Raw genomic sequence first — 18,316 nt, 5'->3', positions numbered from 1 at the left:
TTTTGGTTTTTTTAAGATTTATTTGAAAGGCAAAGGGACGGAGAGGGAGAGCTTCCACTCACTGGTTAGTTCCACAGTGGCCACAATGGCTGAGGCCGAGCCAGGAACTCCAGCTGGGTCTCCCCTGTTGGTGTCAGGGTCCCAATATTGAGGTCATTTTGGACTGCCTTCCCAGATGCGTTAGCAGGGAGCTGGTGCAATTTCAGATACTGCAGTACTTATTGATTCCTATTAAGGTTTTGTTATGGTTTTGGAACTGGTTGAGCTAGTCTTGAAATTTATATATAAAACTTGGGCCTGGTGCTGTGGCCTAGTGACTGAGGTCCTCGCCTTTAACATGGCAGGATCCCATATGGACACCTGTCCTTTCCCAGAAACCCTGCTTCCCATCCAGCTCCCTGCTCATGGCCTGGGAAAGCAGTCAAGGACGGTCCAAGGCTTTGGGGCCCTGTACCCACGTGGGAGACCCAGAAGAGCTCCTGGCTCCTGGCTTCGGATTGGCTTAGTTCTGGCTGTTGCGGTCACTTGTGGAGTGAATCATCAGACAGAAGATCTTCCTCTCTGCCTCTCTTCTCTCTGTATATCTGACTTTGCAATAAGAATAAAATAAATCTTGAAAAGAAAATTTATATTCAAAACTAAAGGTCCTAAAAGAAACAGGGGAAAAAATAGTTTTGGCAAGATTGCCTAAACAGGTACTTGAACATACGAAAAAGTCAGTGCAGCTATATAATGATGCCACATGCTTGCCATGGCTGCTGTGCTTTGCTTCAAGTTTGATCTCTTGCTGTTTAAAACACCTATACCTGTTTAATCCATGTGGATGTTAATTTTCGAAAGTGAGATAAAAGTCTAAATTGGTGTTTAAATTGTAAAAATGAGATTTCTTTTTTTTTTTTTTGCTGTTGTGAGCTTTATTTATTTATTTTTTTTAAATAATCTTAGTTTATTAGGGTACAAAGGGTCACGGGCTACAGGGTGAAAGTGGGTAATATCATTGTTTCCACACTAATATAATCATTTTGCCCTGTATCTAGGGTTAGGGGAGTAACAAAGGGGAAAGCCCCACCCTACCTCCCACCCATCCCCCATCCCCAACATGAGGCGCGCTCCAAGGGTCCTGCTCATACAGTTTTGATAGTTCATCAGTTCTGGATTGCTGCCAATCTCTCCGTCCCAACCGTAATGAAACCTATTCAGAGTCCACTGGCTGACAGTCTCTTGATGGTTGGGGTTCCAAGATCAGCAGTTCAGTTGGAGAAATATCCAAAGAAACTTCATCTGAGTTGATCCCAGATCTGATTCTTGAGTGAGTTTGCTAGTACAGACTCCAACACTGTGCGTCACACCAATCAGCTTATGCATATGCTGGTCGTTGCGATTACTGGGTCCGTTCGGCTTCCAGCCCTGTCTTCCTTGTGAACCAATGGGTGTTGTAGTCCAGCTCGATTCTACCCACTTCATACTCGGTCTTCATGCAAACCAGTTGGAGCTGCAGCCTAGTTGAGGCGACTCCCCAAAACCCCTACCAGTTCTGCCCCCTACCCTGGTTCCCATGCTTGCCAGTATGCACTGCAGGCTTGTCCAGTCTGTCCCACATCCCAAGTAGCTCTCGCACACGTCAATGGACATTGAAGCCTGGTTCAACCCAACCAACCTATTATCCAGCCCATACACCCACTGGCAGGTGCCTTTCTGTCAAGCCACCCCTGCTCCTAGCCTGGGTTTCGTGCTGTCCAGTGAGGGTGGTAACCCTGAGGGAGGTGCCCACTATTTCCCTACTAGGCCACACCCACTCCTAGAGTATGCAGTCTCCAGGTAGTTTTGGCATTTGACTTGTCAGAATTGGCTCCTAGTACCAGCCTCTGCCAGCTAACGCTGTGGCTAAGCCCAAACACCCCTCAACCCACTCTAATTTTAACTTGCACCAGTCAGAACAGTCAGCTCACCGTGAGGCCCACAGGTGCTATAGCCCTGCCTAGTCTGAACTGCCCCCATCCGTATTCACACTTTCCAATGGAAGTAGTTATCCAGCAGGGGTGCCCACGTTCCCCTGTCGGCTTTGCCTCCTCCCCGATTGTCACATGTGCTGGTTGTGTGCTGCAGCCACATCTGGTACGGCTCATCTCACCTTGGCATTACTTGTTGTGTACTGGTATGTGTTGCAACCAAACCTGGCTCGACCCACACTCTGTTCTGGTGCTCGGATTCACCAGAAGGTAATGTGAACAGATTCAGGCTGGTCTGCCCCCAACCCATGCCATGTGTATGCCAGTGGGATAATTTTCATTGCCTGTTTTGGGTTGTTCCCTATTGTGCTTCTTGCGCTTACCTGCATGGGACTGTGTCCTGCCAGAGAAGTTGCCCGGGCTCCTCCACCAGAACCTGTCCCAATGCCAGTTTTCGCGCATACCAGTGGGTCCATGAGCCAGCACTACTCAGTTCGCCTGCTATCCTAGGAGGAACAGTGGCTTTTCCTGCCTGGCCTCCGACCCAAGCTGGTTCTTGTTGTTGGATATTTCAACCCAGCCATGGCTCTTCCATACCCCTACCAAGCTCACACATGGTTCAGTAAGGGCTGAGACCTAACCTAGTCTGTCACACAACCCTCCCCGGTCCTCCAGAGCACCAGATGGTGTTGGAATTTGGCCTGGCTTGGTGCTTCTCATCCCAGTCCACAATTGTGCCAAGTGAGATTACGATCGTATCCTGATCAGAATGTAGCCTCAGTTCCAGCCCATGCGCTCCTTGGTGGGAAACTCAACCCAGCTAGGGTGTCCTGTTATTTCCCCAACCGGGCCTCTGCCCTGCAGTAGAGCAGGTGTAGGCCGGTGGTTGTTCTGTCTCCACTTGGCAGAGCCCCTCACTTGTCGTGGCCCCTTGGATGCTGTGGCTTAGTGCCTCTGCCTCACACAGATCAGTATGTGCAAGGACCTACCTGGCATGAGCTGTGCTCCAACCTGATTTCTGTTGTTACTTGTGAGTTAAGGTTTGTTCAGCCCTGCCCCTTCTGTCCCCTTCCAGTGGCAGCCCGGCCCACCCCACATCCTGTTTAAAGATGCACATTTGGGTGCTGCTGCCTTGACCTACCCTGACTGTTGTGGATTCCTTTACCCATGAGTGATGGCAGATGGCGTGGTCACACCTAGCTTAGACCATTGCAACCCCAGCTTGGGAACTAACCCGGGGGATTTGTATTCCAAAGGGTTGGGCCCACACGACCCCACAGAGCCTACCCCCAGCCCAAGTTCTCTTGTGTGCTGGAGAGTGTCTTGATCCTGCCAAATGCGACCACTCCACAACTCCAACACTCAGTCGGGCAATGGTACCCAACACTGCCAAAGAGGCCCCCATCCATAGCTTCGGTGTGGGCTAGTATATGGTGATCAGTGATGTTCTATACAAATATCCCATCTCTGTATTCATAATTGAGCTGTTGCATCTGTCTTACTAAAATTATCTTCTGGACACTTCCCCCAAACCACTAGGTCTTGGTCCCCTTGCCTGCTTATATCTTTCATGACACTGTCACTGAGAATACCCGAAAATTCACTTTGCACCTACACTCAACCTAGTCTTAGTCATGAGTGACCCAGGCAGCAATTACATATCTTGAAAACCCCAGAGTTTGCCGTTCCGGGCGGCCAGCAGGCAAAGCCTGGCACCACTTGGTGCACTGGCCGCCCTGGGGGAGGCTGAGGACTCGTTCACTGCCTTGTGGCAGTGTCTTTGGCGTGAGTCCCCCGCATTGGGTCCAACCCGGCAGGGGCACCCCCCACAGTCGCCACACTGCAGGGAGCATCAGTTGCCCCCAAGCCCAAGGACCGAACTCCTCCCAAACTCCCCCAGCCGCATGGTCTTAGCAGCTGGGCGGAGCTAGGAATTTCCACCCAGTTCCCAAGTTCCCTCATGGCGGACTTACCCTGAGGGAAGAGCTCTCTTGGGTCCTGGGGGAGGCTGAGGACTCGTTCACTGCCTTGTGGCAGTGTCTTTGGCGTGAGTCCCCCGCATTGGGTCCGACCCGGCAGGGGCACCCCCCACAGTCGCCACACTGCAGGGAGCGTCAGTTGCCCCCAAGCCCAAGGACCGAACTCCTCCCAAACTCCCCCAGCCGCATGGTCTTAGCAGCTGGGCGGAGCTAGGAATTTCCACCCAGTTCCCAAGTTCCCTCATGGCGGACTTACCCTGAGGGAAGAGCTCTCTTGGGTCCTGGGGGAGGCCGAGGACTCGTTCACTGCCTTGTGGCAGTGTCTTTGGCGTGAGTCCCCCGCATTGGGTCCGACCCGGCAGGGGCACCCCCCACAGTCGCCACACTGCAGGGAGCGTCAGTTGCCCCCAAGCCCAAGGACCGAACTCCTCCAAAAATGAGATTTCTTTGATCTGGTTAGATATAACTACTATAACAATTTCCATATTTTACTGAGTAGGAATTGACACAAAGTGGGTTAAAAAAGCCCATGTCCCATGCTAGAGGGCCGTTTTGGGTCCCTGCTGCTCTGCCGCTAGCCTAGCTTCCTGATCATGCCTCGTAGGAGGCAACAGATGGTGGTTCAAGTGCCTGGGCCCCTTACACTTACATGGAGATCCCGATGGAATAAGCTCTTGGCTTCAGCCTGGTCCAGGTCTGGCTATGTGGGTATGTGGAAGGTGAACCAGTATTTAGAAGACTCCCCCCGCTCTGTCATTCTGCCTTCAGGTAGATGGAAATAAATTTTAAAATAAGCATTAAAAGTAATTTTCAGGGGCTGGTTTTATGGAGCAGCAGGTTAAGCCACTCCTGTGACACCAGCATCCCATATGAGCACTGGTTTGAGTCCTGGATGCTCCACTTTTGATCCAGCTTTCTTCTAAGGAGCTCAGAAACGTGGTAGAAGATGATCCAAGAGCTTGTGCACTGTCGTCCACCCGTGTGAGAGACCTGGATGAAATTCTAGACTCCAGGCTTACGTCTGACCCGATCCTGACTATTGTGATCATTTGGGATCCCGGCAGACGCAAGGCGAGGATTTACTCATGAGGCTATCACACCAGTTCTAGCAGTCCTGTTTCTTATAAAGCCTATTTTGTAAATGTAAACATAAACGATCCTTGCGAACTTTTGGTTAGTGTTTGCCTGATCTTGCTTGATCCATTCTTTGAGTTTTATACATTTATTTATCTTAAAGTCAGAGACAAACACAGAGAGAGGTCTTCCACCTGCTGGTTCATTTCCTCAGACGCTTGCAGCAGCAGGGTGAAGGTCAGGCCAAAGATGGGAGCCAGGAACTTCATCCAAAGGGTGGCAGGGACTGGGGTCATGATATATTCCTTCTCCCAGCAAGTCATGGTGGGAAGCTATAATCTGAAGCAGAGTTGAACTCAGACACAGGCACTTCCTCTTGGAATGTAACCATCTTAACTACTACACCAAAGGCCTGCCTTCATTGCTTTATCCGAAAGATTTTCCCATCCGAATACATCATGCACAATGTACAAAGGCCTGCACTAAAGGAACTTCCAAAGGATATACAGTTCCTCTGGTACGGGAAAGTAATCTTGGAAGAAAGATCTGAAATACTAGATGGAATCTGACCACCTCAAAATGCTAACTGTGTACATTGCATTTATACTTTATGTATTTAAGTTTGTGTCATACACACTCCTTTTTCATTCTGTTTGTCCCATTTTTCTGTACTCTTAAAAAATCTTATCTTGCTCTTTTTTAGGATGAGGAGGATGGCTTATACTGTTTATACTTTTCATCTTTTAATCTTCCTCTTTTTTGGATTGGAATTTACTCACATATATCTATTTTTTGGTTTTTAATTTCCCTTTTCCTATATCTACTTTTTTTTAAAAGATTAATTTTATTTATTTGAAAGGCAGATATACAGAGAGGAGAGACAGAGAGGAAGATCTTCCGTCCGATGATTCACTCCCCAAGTGAGTGCAACAGCCGATGCTATGCCGATACGAAGCCAGGAGCCTCTTCCAGGTCTCTCACACATGGGTGCAGGGTCCCAAAGCTTTGGGCCGACCTCGACTGCTTTCCCAGGCCACAGGCAGGGAGCTGGATGGGAAGCGGGGCCGCCGGGACTAGAATGGGATCCCGGGAGTGCAAGGCAAGGACCCTAACCACTGCGCCACCGCGCCGGGCCCATCCTATATCTCTTCTTAACAGTAAACCTTAGGGGACCAGTACTGCCGGAGTCCAGTTCCAGCCGAGTTCGGAGCTCGGGAAGGGTGCGTGGAGTCGGCGATAAAGAAAGACACAGACACAGGCATTTGGTGCATTCTCACAACAACTCAGAAAGAAACTGTCCTTTTTATTTATTCAAAACCCTTCTCAAGCTTCTGCACAAGCAACTATTCTATTTTTTTCTTTTCAAAATTAAGGGGGCATGTACAGACATTTGGTCATTCCGTCTGCACTTCAAGGCTAAGCAGGTGCTCCTAAAGATAATTTTGCAAAATACTGTATTCATATTCTTCAAAGCAAGCTATTGTTTATTCTTCAACAGTAGCCATGGAGCAACAGCCAGGACTCCAAGGCCAAGGCACATGTGATTATCTACTAATCAGTAGTACTTTCCCACCACATTTTTACTTCTACAATTTACCCATCATTTAATGGGAAAATAGGTTATAAAGGAAAAAACCTAAAATCTAAAACAGAAACTTAAAATGTTAAATCCCCCTACAACTACAGACCCCTACAACCCCATAAACAATAAAGCAATAATCAAAAGCATTTTTCTTTAATAAAAGCATCCTTAATTCCTCTAGCTAAAAATTATAAAAGCAGCTAAAACAATTACATTTTCTATGTTCCAAAAAAATTGCAAAGACAGGCTAGTCTTTGAGATAACAATAACTGTATCTATTGCCATAGCGGTTTCAGCTCTCACTCCCATCACTTGTATTAATATTTAGGATATTTTCAAGCCCCTTCCCAGAAGGTGCGCTATATGTCTGGGCCAGATTCTGAGGCAATAATTAGCACACAATAAGGTGTCCAAAAATGGCACGGGCTTAATTGTGCTCCTGTGTGTAAATTGTCAAAGGCCCACTCACCAAGACATTATCAGTGACATTGACTCTCAAGCTCACATCGGTTGCAAAAACCTGCAAAAACTGTCTCACAGAGGTGAACAACAATGCCTCAAAAGAATACAGAATTCTTAGTGGGGTGCTTGAGTGTCCATGCAGCCAGGGGGTGAAACAGCGTCAGGGTGGTCAGAGAGAAATGCGCCGGGCCCTGCCAAACAGCTGGAAGCTCCCCCAGGCCCTGCCAAACAGGGGAGCTGTTCTCTTCACACCTTCGTGCCATCCACACCTACCGCACGGACCCCAGCATCTCCCCCTTTTCTATTATTAAGTTGAAGGATGCGCAGTTCTCTGCGAGTGGCTTGAATCATGGAGCTCAAACGTCGGAAAATGACTGGGCCAAGAAACAATACAGAAAGGAGAACAATTAGCGTGATTCCCAAATTAATAAATAAAGAAGAAAAGTTCTTCTTAGAAATAAAAGATGAAAGAGATTGTAACAATTGATTAGCAACACCTCCCGTGGAAATGGCCTGAAGGTGAGAGTGAGAGGTAGTAGAATTTTGGGCATATAATTCCTGGATGCTAAAAATGTTAGATGTACTATTCCATACACCCTGGAGATGAGCTTTAACATCAATCCAGGAGTCATTTGAGTGAGTGTAAGGCAGTGGAGTAACACAGATCCATTTATAATTACTATGACAAGTGGCACCAAATCTGGTTTTTAAGTGTTGAATTTCATTGCCAATATAAATTACTGCCTCTTCTAATGCATTAACCTTAGCCTCTAAATTTTTATCAATACCTTCCTGGGTAAACAAAGCAAGACTAACATTACGAGAAAGGGTATTAACATGATGGGCTGTATGAACTTGCTCTGTCAGGGCAGTCACTGAAGCTGCAACAGATCCAATAAGGGTAATAAAGGGAATGAGACCTAAAAATAAGGAAATCACAAAACATTTAGGATCTGATAAAGCTGTAGAAACTGATTCCAAAGCATAAAGAGCAGCATCATCATACCACAGCTCAGTCAAATTTACAGGTAACAATACATATGAGGGTCTTTTTAAGATGACAAAAATATCAAGCATCAGGAAAAAATTAAGACAATTAGTAACAATACACAATACAAATTGCAATATTCACAGAGTCATTTTGGGAAAAGGAGAGGGAATCTCAGAGTCCCTGTGTAAGGGAAAGGTAAGTTATTTATCAGAAGTCCTTTTGGAAAGTAGCTTGAGTCCTGTGCAGGAATGTCTTCAGTGGTAGAGGGTAGATCAGTAGATGTATTTGTGATGTGTCCTCATGGCAGGTGTTGATCCTCTGCACAGACTTGGCTCTTAAAACATCTCCAGGTGGAAGTGTCTGTTTGGCCTCAGCAAGGGTAGCACTGAGGCTAGCAAAACTCTCTTCTGTTGTTTGTAGTAACATAAGTTTACCATGGTCTTTCAGATGGTTCACATATATAGATGGAGGAGAATACAAGGTGGATTATGATAAAGATTTTGCCAAGATGACTAGGGAATATTTCAGTCACATACATCTGTTCTTTCAAATAATATTTCTGTAACAAAAAACTCCAAAAATCAATTAAAGGTATAGCATTTCCTAATCAGTAAAAACAGACAGTATGATAACAATTAAAATAAAAATTTCTATAATAACTCTAGTTGGAAAAAAATGGCATAAAACTAAGATCTATTATGTGTCTGTTTCTTATTTTAACTCAAGGAACATTGAAACCAAGCAGTAAAACACACACACACACAAACCTCCTTTTTTTTTTCTTAGAATACACTTTAGATGACTGTAAAAGTAAAATTTCAAATAATTGTAACAAAAAGACATACATCAACACAGACATAGGTGGCCACCACACTCACTCAATTTTAAAAGCTAATGGGCCATAATGATGTTTTGTATGGACCCTGACTCAAGAGATTGTGTTGCACCCAGCCTCTTGAGTCCCAGATGAGTACTCAAAACAAGCAAATTTGAATGATGAGGTACCTGTATATAGGCAGAGGTCAGCACAAATCCTGCGAGCCAGGAAGCCAGGACTGGCAGCTGGGGCCGTGTTAAGCATCACGGTGGCCTCCCCAGACTACTGAGTCAGGCTCTAGAACCCAGGATGGCTACTACCCTCTGACTGAGGCCTCCAAAATGTTACAACGTGCATGAAAGATCATATTAGATGAATTTAAGATTTATTAAGGAATCTTTATAAACCAAGCTTGGTGATAGCAGTACCTATTAAAATTTAGTAAATGAAAAGTAAACAATGATAATTCAATCCAAATAGAGACCCTGTAAGAAAAAAATTGGTCATACTGAAGACCCTGATTCAATTATAGTAGCAATATAAATTAGCTAAAGAGATACACAGTTAACAGCCTGGACATATTTATAGAACTATAAACATTTATATTTTTCTGGCTTTTTGGCCTGCATTACATTATTGTCAAGCATTATTGTCCTAGACTTTTGGAAATACAGAAATTTGAATTAAAATTCTGTAAAAAATTTTTTTCCCTGTAGTAGTATTTTGATATGACTAGTTTTGCTCTACTTGGCATCTGACAGTATCTTTACTCCAAAAGCCCATTCAGTTATTGTATCTACGAAATGAAATTTCTGAATTATTTAGATACCTATCAAGGATGCCAAGACTTATAATATTTAATTGAAATAGAATATCTTTATATAACACAATATGGATTAGATTTAATTATTGGCATTAAGTGATCACTTAAATACCTATAAAATAAATACATAACTTTTATCAAACTTAAGCAATGTGAACATACTGTAAGGCAGAAAACACAAATATCACCTTGATACCTCGATATAGAATCTTACATATTCTGAGACACTTCAGTAAATTCAGGTCTGGAGTTCGTTGGCGCTAACTAGAAAAATATAATCATTAGGTAGATAAAGACATTTAAGAGAAGATGTTATAATAACATGTGGTTTTAAAACTTTATTGTTATAACAGATGATCAGATTTTAATTCCATGTATCAAGGATGAATATTTTAGAAAATACTGCAAACAGTGTGTAAAGAATATGATTAATTATATTGCATATAAATAATAAAGGATGTATTCCTTTCACAGCTTCCATAACTTTCCTATCCCTTCTTCAGCAAACTTTATCCTGTAAATATTTTGTCCTCTTCAGCGCTACAGTCTAACATAGCCATTCTCCTATAGGAAGGAATATTTTACAAGCCACACCTTTTTTTCTTTTATTCAAGAACTTTCCTCTATAACCTTTTTCACCAAGAACTCATTTGTATATTTGCATTTATTCTTTATCTAAATATAAAGACTAGCAGATACAAGTACATGGGTGTGTTTCATACCTTGAAAAAATTTAACAGTGAATTAGATGTTACCTTTATACCAGTTCATATTTGGGGTAAATGTTACTCTTTTAAAGCAGTGCCTCAAATAATACCTTAAGAGTTATGTTCATAAAGTTCAAATATTCAACATAAAAATTTAATAGAGTTAAAAAATATGTTAATTTTGTACAAATATTGTTTATGAAGTACAAGAGGTTAAGTATTTTTCTGTGGGCCCAGTTTAGTTTCATCTCCTATACCCACAAGGATAAATAGTGCTATTTGTCTTATCTCATCCTTAGATATTAAATAAGTAAGCTGTTTAGAGCTATAAGAAATAATTATTTTATTTACATCTTTATCAAAAGGCTTCTTATGCCTATGATATCTCTTGATAATTAAGGTGGAGACCAAAGCACAATACAGAGTAATAGGAGTAATAGCTTTTTTATTCATGGAAGGAGGATGTAGCCACTCTCTAGGCCCTTGGTGCCATAAGCATCCAATTGAGGCATGAACAGCAGGTAGTATAATCAATTGCCAAGGAAGATACCAACTTTTAATTAGCATTTCCTCTATCAGTATCAGGTTTTAAGTTTGTTACTCTTCTATAGGCACAGCTTGGATTGGATATTGGTGCTGTGTAAACCTCTGATTGTTCAGAGCCCAGAACCTGCCCCGCTTGGAGTTTCCTGACCACAGGTGCTGGCCATCACAATCAATTTTAAATTTATATTTACATTTACATGCTTTTGCCCAGTGTAAACTTCTATGACATTTAGGACACATATTAAGGCAGTGATCCTTAGCGGTATTACTGCCATATTTTTTAGCTAAAAGAGGTGCTTGGCATTGCTTCTGAAGGTATTTGAGTTTATCACAATTAAAACATTTAGCATTCATTTGCTTTTGGACAGCAAGGGTTTTAAGTCCTGCTAGGTGGGCAGGATGTTTCAAAGTCCTTATGTTGTGGCAGGCCTTTAGATAACCCATAGCTTGTTTACCAAAATTTTGGGTATTTTCTTTCCTACAGTCTTTCCACATATGTCCCAGTTTGCCACAATTATAACATTTATGTCTATTTTGCTTTAACTTAGTGCTTAAAGTAGCAGCCATCAATTTAGTTTTGTACACTTTAGCGCCGATATTCATACATGTCTTCATAGTTTTGTGGACCTGGGACTGTGCCTGCCTCCCATTTCCCTGAATCTGACCCTGTACAGGCTGATTACTCAATTTAGATCGACTTCGAGGCAATAGAACTGTTCCATTCTTGTGGAATTTAGACCTACAAGCTTTTTGCCAATGAAATCCCTTCTCACACCGTGGACAGACAGTGCGAGGAATATTTAAATCAGGTTTAGGAGTGTCCACATAAGTTTTTTCCTGTTTGAAATTTTGGGATGAGTTTCTGGCAGGACAGCTGTGGCTGAAATGCCCTACTCCACCACAAGAATAGCAATCCTGTCTTTTTTTATTTTTTTGATTGCCTCTAATGTTCTTTAAAATCTGAGTAGCAGTTTGACCTTGAAGAGCTGCAGCAATAGTTAACCCTTGCATATAAGATGGAGTTACTTCAGTACAAGCTCTAACATAGTCTGACAAATCTCCTGTCCTTCTCACTGGCTGAATTAAGGTCTGGCAAGTTGGAGTAGCATTCTCAAAAGCTAGCTGTTTAACTATGAGATCTGTAGCTGTATTGTTAATTACTGTCCGACTCACTGCCTCTGTGAGTCGAGCTACAAAATCTTCAAAAGGCTCCTCAGGCTTCTGCTTAACATTTACAAAACCCGAGGACTTCTGATCTGCAGATGGCAGGCGTTTCCATGCTCCTAGTGCCAGGGAGGAGATAAGCTGTAATGTCTCCTTAGGCAGAGTAAGTTGTTCTGAAACACCAAGATGAGTACCCTGTCCTAAAAGCATGTCTAAGGTAAGCGACTTGCCACGCCTCACAGATCCATGAGACTTTACTTCTGCTTTAGCTAGTTCCTCATATTCCATCTTCCACAGAAGGAAGTTTCCTCCTGTGAGGCAAGCCTTAGCAACCTGAAACCAATCATATGGAGTCATCCACTTAGCTGCTAGTCCCTCCACCAATGTCATAGTGTATGGGGAGTTTGGCCCGTAGTCAGAGACAGCATGCTTTAGTTCCTTAATAAGCTTATAAGACAACGGCTCCCATTCAGGTTCATCCCATTCATAAACAACAGGAAAACAGAAAAAATCACCTTCCTTATGTGCCTGCTGCATTGCTCCTCTAAAGCCAATCTTTGCTGGATCTGGTCTAGCTGGAAAGGGCTCACAAAGCTTAGCCGAATATCTTGGAGGCTTATCATCAACAGCAAGCGACCATCTATCACATAACTCAACTGTCCGCTCTTCTTCACAATCCTTAACTTCTGATCTAAGTGTTTCTGGTTTTGAAAGATCTTCACCTGCTAAGCCTTCCTGCTCATTGCTAGAATAGTTTACCTTATCTTCAGGACAGGTACTTTCCATAGAGCCATAAGTAGAGCCTGAGCCTCCCTTTTTACGATTAATCAAGGGAGTGTGTTCCCGAGGTGGAGCAGTCAGGGAAGATGGAGCATAAGCATCTGTCCCCGTATCCAGTGTTTGTCTCAATACTGTCCAAATAGCATAGGCTGAGGAAGGCATGTCAGCCCCCCCGTGGCTCTGATACCACCTCTTTATATCATTCCCTACCTGATCCCATGTCTGTAAATCTAAAGTTCCTTCCTCTGGGAACCAAGGACTAATTGTCCGTATAAACTGCAAAAATTCTGAAAGCTCTTTTTTACTAACCTTAATGCCTCTCTTTTGTAAAGTATGCTTAATAATATCAGCGTACAAGCTTCTGTCACTTGATGCACTCTGTCCCATTTTTACTCTATAGAAACAGAGGGTACAAAACTTCTCAAGAAATGTTCTGACTATTCACCCCTCCTAACCTGACCTTCTGTCAGGGGGCCTGCAGCACCCTGGGTGAAGTCCTATCCACGCCGCAGAGAACAAGAGAAAAGACTTACCTTCCTCGAGCCCTCACGTTGGGCGCCACTTGCCGGAGTCCAGCTCCAGCCGAGTTCGGAGCTCGGGAAGGGTGCGTGGAGTCGGCGATAAAGAAAGACACAGACACAGGCATTTGGTGCATTCTCACAACAACTCAGAAAGAAACTGTCCTTTTTATTTATTCAAAACCCTTCTCAAGCTTCTGCACAAGCAACTATTCTATTTTTTTCTTTTCAAAATTAAGGGGGCATGTACAGACATTTGGTCATTCCGTCTGCACTTCAAGGCTAAGCAGGTGCTCCTAAAGATAATTTTGCAAAATACTGTATTCATATTCTTCAAAGCAAGCTATTGTTTATTCTTCAACAGTAGCCATGGAGCAACAGCCAGGACTCCAAGGCCAAGGCACATGTGATTATCTACTAATCAGTAGTACTTTCCCACCACATTTTTACTTCTACAATTTACCCATCATTTAATGGGAAAATAGGTTATAAAGGAAAAAACCTAAAATCTAAAACAGAACTTAAAATGTTAAATCCCCCTACAACTACAGACCCCTACAACCCCATAAACAATAAAGCAATAATCAAAAGCATTTTTCTTTAATAAAAGCATCCTTAATTCCTCTAGCTAAAAATTATAAAAGCAGCTAAAACAATTACATTTTCTATGTTCCAAAAAAATTGCAAAGACAGGCTAGTCTTTGAGATAACAATAACTGTATCTATTGCCATAGCGGTTTCAGCTCTCACTCCCATCACTTGTATTAATATTTAGGATATTTTCAAGCCCCTTCCCAGAAGGTGCGCTATATGTCTGGGCCAGATTCTGAGGCAATAATTAGCACACAATAAGGTGTCCAAAAATGGCACGGGCTTAATTGTGCTCCTGTGTGTAAATTGTCAAAGGCCCACTCACCAAGACATTATCAGTGACATTGACTCTCAAGCTCACATCGGTTGCAAAAACCTGCAAAAACTGTCTCACAGAGGTGAACAACAATGCCTCAAAAGAATACAGAATTCTTAGTGGGGTGCTTGAGTGTCCATGCAGCCAGGGGGTGAAACAGCGTCAGGGTGGTCAGAGAGAAATACGCCGGGCCCTGCCAAACAGCTGGAAGCTCCCCCGAGCCCTGCAAACAGGGGAGCTGTTCTCTTCACACCTTCGTGCCATCCACACCTACCGCACGGACCCCAGCACAGTACCATGGCATAATAGGCTAAGCTTCTGTCTGCAATGCTGCCATCTCATGTGTGGGCACCAGGTCTAGTACCAAGGGCACCACTTCCAATCCAGTTTTCTGCTTATGGCCTGAGAAAGCAGCAGAGGATAGCTTGAGGCCTTGAGCCCCTGTACACGCATAGGAGATGGGCCCAGCTCCAAATAATCTTAAGATTTATTTTTATTGGAAATGTAGAATAAGAGAAGGAGAGACAGAGAAAAAGATCTTCAATTTGCTGTTTCACCCCCCAAATGGCTACAATGGCAGGAGCACAGCTGATTGAAGCCAGGAGCCAGGAACCTCTTCTGGGGGTCTCTCACACAGGCACAGAGTCCCAACGCTTTGGGCCATCCTCTGTTGCTTTTCCAGGTCATAAGCAGGGAACTAGATGGTAAATGGAGCAGCTGGGACACAAACTAGAGCCCATATGGGATGCCAGTGCTTGCAGGCAGAGGATTAGCCAGTTGAGCCATCATCCTTACCCTCCCACATAGAAGTAGAAAAAACAAAATCTAAAAATGAGTAAACCTTAAAACCTTGCCATTTATCTTTTTCTTTTTTTAATTTACTTTATTTTTACACTGGAAAGTCGGATGTACAGAGAGGAGGAGAGACAGAGAGGAAGATCTTTCGTCTGATAATTTGCTCCCCAAGTGAGTGCAACGGCCGGTGCTATGCTGATCCGAAGCCAGGATCCAGGAACTTCTTCCAGGCCTCCCACATGGGTGCAGGGTCCCAAGGCTCTGGGCCGTCCTCAACTGCTTTCCCAGGCCACAGGCAGGGAGCTGGATGGGAAGTGGAGCTGCCAGGATTAAAACCGGCCTCCATATGGGATCCTGGCACGTTCAAGGCGAGGACTTTAGCTGCTAGGCCATGCTGCCGGGCCCGCCGTTTATCTTTAATAGAGCCCTTTTCACTAATTTTTCAACTACTTTACTTCTCTTTTCAACCCTCCGTAATCTGGCTTCTGGCCCTACCTTTCCACTGAAACTGCTGCAGAATTTCCCCATGCTGAGTCCAACAGTCCTTTTTTTTTTTTTTTTTTAATAAATTTTATTAACATTGTATTATGTGAAACAGTTTTATAAGCATTGGGGAGTCCCCCCGCCCCTCCCACACCCCTCCTCCCATAGTGGATTGCTCCATCTTGTTGCATAACCACAGTTCAAGTTCCGTTGAAATTCCTGCATTGTGGGCATGTACCCAGCATAAAGTCCAGCGTCCTATTGTCCAGATAAGTTCAGTGGCCTCTTGGGGAGACCTTCTCTGGTCTGAGGGTAGAGCCAACAGAGTAAAGTTCCGGTAAGTTAAAACCCCCAACAAAACATCAGCGTCGATATACAATGTTATGGGTTAATTGGTATAGTGTTAAGTGAACAATACGTTAAAAAAAAAAAAAAAAAAAAAGTTCAATTCTTCCACACCTCTGGGTTTAGACAGTATCAGTGACAGGTTCCGAAAAGTAACATTCAACCCAGCATAAGTTACAGGTTAAATCCAGGCGAACATTAGATGTCTGACATAGTGTTGAGTAGACAATTTGTAAAAATTACATGTAAGTTCTTGATTACCTTCTACCACTATTTCAATGTCACCTCCTCAATTGAGGTGTGTAACAATTTTGGGGGGTGTTGCAGAGAAATCTCTCATACCTTGCTAGTGGGTACTTGTTTTTTATGTTCCATCTAATAGTATATGAGTAAGTCCTTTTATGAGTACTTACCTCACTGGATTTGCTTGATGATTTTACATTTGGGATCATCCCTCCTTCCTGGTATTCTATTCCCTAGGTGTTCCTCATGTTGTAATTTCATGAGTTTTTTAAATTTGAGAAACACACACACCACATACACACACTGTCCCCAGCACACACACACACACACACACACACACACACACACACACACACACACACACACAGGTCTGGGCCTGACCAAAGCTGGGAGCTAGGAATACAATCCAAGTCTCTGACATGTGTAACGGGGACCCAACCACTATCTGCTGCTGCTTCCAGAATCTCAAGGTTCTGTCTCCATTCCACTGACTTTTTAAAAAAATTTAGTTTTAATTTTAGATGATGTTAACATAGTTGATCAACGTGGGATGGATCAAGGGTTAGGGAAAAGCGGGTATGGATCCCACTGCTTTTATTTTTACAAATCTACTCAATGTGAATCAATCCACTTCTATGGTATTAACTCCATGGGGCTAACTCCCAAATTAATTTTTCTAGCACCTACCTTTTCTTTGCACTTCAGACTATTATATTCACATTTAAAAATATGTATGTGTACACATATATATATATGTGTGTGTGTATATTTGGGAGACAGAGTGATAGGTATCTTCCATTTGCTGACTCACTGCCCAAACAGCTGCAATGGCCCAGGCTGAGTTAGTCTAAAGCTGAGAGCCTAGAACTCCATCTAGGTCTCCTACATGGATGGTGGGAGCCCAAGCCCTTGGACCTTCTGATGCCCTCCCAGGTGCAGCAGCAGGTAGAACCAAAGCATCTGGGAGTGGAGCTGGTGCTCTGACAAGGGATGCTGGCTCTGAACTGCCAACTGGTTCAACATGCCTAAAGCCAAGCTGTCAATTATCCACTTCTCTCCCAAGAAGAAAAGTCCTCTTGTAGATTCTTCCAAGTACTTGAGAAACATGTGAAATATGACTTTTTCCTCTCTCCATTTACTTTTCACTTGCTGCTGAGAGCTTTCAACCTTGCATCCTAAAGTGTTCTTCTAGCTGCTATTCCTAAGCAATATTCTGCAATTATTAGATATTCCAGAAAAGTGACGTCCCTCGTGTTGGTGGATGCTAGGATACGATGGAAACCTTCATGCTGTAGGACCTCTTGGAGCTATTTCTATATAGATCTTGTGCTGTAGACATACAAGAGGTGAGAGAGTATGCAGTCCCTAATTAGTTTAGCATTTCTGGGCAACATCTTTCAGCATCTCACTTGCTGCCTAGTCGGCTCATGGATTCCTGGTTGAGACCACTCCACTCCTCACCACCATGGTTCTCCTTCATCTTCAGTTACAGGCCATTTCTCTAGTCTCTAGCTCCTGTCTTGTTTCCTCCGACATGGCAATTCGAGGGTGAAATGCCATGAGTTCGATCCTGTTGCCATTGCACCCTTCATGCTTCATACTGAAGTCTTCTTAGGGTGTAGAATGCCTGCCACCCTGACAATGTGGTCCCACTCCAGCTCTGTCTCACCTGTCACCCTGACCCACATCTCACTTCAGAAACACCAGAGTGCATGTGTCCCCAGGTCCTGTGCTCTCACAGCTCTCTTTGCACCCATGGCATTATCTATCGGAAGGAACTCTCCTTATCCCTTCCTTTACCTCTCAGCTCAGATGCCACTGTTCTGGCCTGGGTGTCCCCACCACCCACTGTGGAAGACATGACAAATGTGCTGCTCTGTAAGACTGTAAGGTTCTTCAGAGCAGGAGTTATATATGAGACTCCTTGAATCTTCTCAAACTGTAAAAGCTGACAGGTTCCAAGGCTTTCTCCTTGGGTGGATCTGCCTGGTCCCGCTCTGATGACTTGCCAACACTTGCACCACCGACGCTCAAATGTATCCGGCTCCTTTTCCAGATCTCTACCTCACTGGCTCTTCCTGACAACTCCATCCAAATGGTCGTGGAGTCATTCTCACCTTTTGTCTTCTCACTCTCTGAAATTTAAGTCCA

This window comes from Ochotona curzoniae, unplaced genomic scaffold (assembly GCF_017591425.1).
Source record: "Ochotona curzoniae isolate NIBS_2020 unplaced genomic scaffold, NIBS_Ocur_1.0 contig_2404, whole genome shotgun sequence".
Lineage (NCBI taxonomy): Eukaryota > Metazoa > Chordata > Mammalia > Lagomorpha > Ochotonidae > Ochotona > Ochotona curzoniae.
Note: the sequence above shows the minus strand (reverse complement) of the source record.